Source organism: Charadrius vociferus, unplaced genomic scaffold (genome assembly GCF_000708025.1).
Source record: "Charadrius vociferus isolate BGI_N301 unplaced genomic scaffold, ASM70802v2 scaffold301, whole genome shotgun sequence".
Lineage (NCBI taxonomy): Eukaryota > Metazoa > Chordata > Aves > Charadriiformes > Charadriidae > Charadrius > Charadrius vociferus.
The window spans coordinates 2,016,291-2,018,513 of record NW_009646842.1 but is presented as its reverse complement, the minus strand read 5'-3'; the positions used below and the strand labels follow the sequence as shown (position 1 = coordinate 2,018,513).

Sequence of the window (2,223 nt, the reverse complement as noted above, 5' to 3'; positions counted from 1 at the left end):
CCGCCCTCCCCGACCCGGCACCTCCCCGCCTGCCACTTCGCCTCTGCGGGGAAGATGCGGGGACGCTCTCTCGGGCACCCAAGGCGCCTCGGGCTAGCCAATATTGTGGCTGGATGGTTTGGGCACGGATGGAAAATCGCACGTAAGGGGTGAGGGATTTCGCCAAAACGGGGAAACGAGGAGAGTTGCCTCCCACCACCCCAACCCCCCCGCGAAGGCTGGATTTTGTACACGTCCAGCGCACCCACGCCGCCCCGCTGACACCTCCCTCCCCCGGAGCGCCACTCGCGCTGGGGAAAATCCCCGCCAGACGCGGGGAGAGAAATCCCCATACCCGTCTACACATGAAAGAGCCGCAAAAAGGAGAGCGAAGCCTTCCTCTTCCCTTGGCGGAGTTAGGTTCCCCACGGCGAATGGGTTTCTCCCTCTCAGACCCTCCTGAGCTGAAATTGAGGCGTTTTATGGGAAGAGATCGATAAATCGGGCTAGACCGATTTGCATTATCACACGGAAAATTAGCACACAATTTCCCATCTCGTACTCTAATATTTGGGGCCTCTCAGTAAGCACACCCGTACCTCATATCTCCAGCAAAAGGAACAGCTCTGTGTTATTTCCTACGCTACTCAGGGGCAGCGACTTTGAGTTTTGAACCTTTGGGACGCTATAAAAATTCCCTTTTCTTTTTTTTTTTTTTTTGCTATATCGCTGGAGATTTGGCAAGTTTAAAATACTTTAGGTGTAAACTTTGCTCTTAATTGGGTCTTGTAAAGATGGAATTTGGTGGCCATTATAGAGCCGCTAATCAATTTTCACCCGGCAGCAAAGGTATACCGCGGAGGATTTAGGTTTAATGAAGTGACTGTGCAAATTACAGTCGCGGACTTTATTTAAAGTCTATCAACCTCCTAAAAATGATTTCTCAAACTGTTCTTGATTTCCTTTGCTTTATGAAAAACATCACGTTTGCTTTCTAAGGTTTCAGGCATTAGCAGCCATCCTCTCCCGCTCTCCAGTCTGGCGCAGGGGGAGTTTTCCAGTTCCTTATTTCGAATTCATGGAGAAATCGACAAATTAAACTTCTAGACCGACGAAAAATGTATTCTATTGCGGCTAAAAATTAATGAGAAACGTTTCTAAACAAGAAGACTGATACATATATCTGCTGTCTTATTGGAAAGCAGATTTTTGTCGTTTCGTTCGAGAATTTATTATTTTGAACGGGGAAGACACGGAAACCTTGAGCTATTTTTTTTAATGGTTGACATTTTGACCGCTTCTGTCCCCTCTCCTTTACGCCCGTGGGCCCGCTGAGAGAGAGGTCCCAGCAGCAGATTTTACCTACTTCTCCTTAGGATCCGCACCGGGAAGGGCTGCTGCTGCCACAGGCAAATTGAAATGCGGTTCCTTGAGAGCGGAGCGGGGCGAGGTCTCCGCAGTTCCCGCTCTTTCGCTCCCTTCAGAAACACTTAACGGATTTTTTTACAGCAGATATTTTTTACACCTTGATCTCTGATTCTTTCTCTCTTTTTTTTTCTTTTGTTTGTTGGTTGGTTGGTTTTGTTTTGGGGTTTTGGTTTGGGTTTCTTTTGGGCAGCTGATGCTTATTGATAGCGCGGGGAACGTCACGCCAAAAAAAAAAAAAAAAAAAAAGGTGTTTTCTTCCCCAAGTGCAACGGAGTGGACTTGGCGCGAGTAGAGGAAATTTCTGCCCTTTCTCTTACGGGGTCGCGCACTGAAATCGCTTGACCTTTTTTTCCCCCACGCGAATATTAAAAGAAAAAGTAAAGAGAAATTACCTAAAATTCGCTTTCTGCGCACGCTATAATTCTAAGAACGGGATCGCCCGCTCCGTCCCATTTCAAGGCGCTGGGGAGCGGGGCAGGGGCACGGCGAGAAGGGCTCGGGGGCGCGGAGGCGGCGCGGGCGCGGGGTGCAGCGCGCTTTCGCCCCTCGGGGTCGCGGCGGGTCCGCGGCTGCTTTGGCGGGACCGTCGTTTTAGGCCGGAACGAAACGGGCCGGGGAACAAGAGCACACCGACGGTCTCGCTTGAGCCAAACGATCGCTCCCTGCCACCAGCTCCCTTTTAAATAAAAATAAATAAGCAGATAAAAGTTTTAAATTAAAAATACAAATACCAGGAGGGAAGTCTCGCGCTCTCTCTCCCCAAATACGGTGCGGCCGACCGAGGGGCCGGGGAACCGGCGCTGCTCCAAACGCCCC

General features: G+C 50.2%; 1 protein-coding gene across 1 annotated transcript in view; it reads right to left on the bottom strand.

Moving 5' to 3' along the window:
* The window catches only part of TBX15 (T-box 15), a 99,133-nt gene that overhangs the window by 95,889 nt on the left and 1,021 nt on the right, over window positions 1-2,223 (bottom strand). The gene's annotated exons all lie outside the window — the stretch shown is intronic.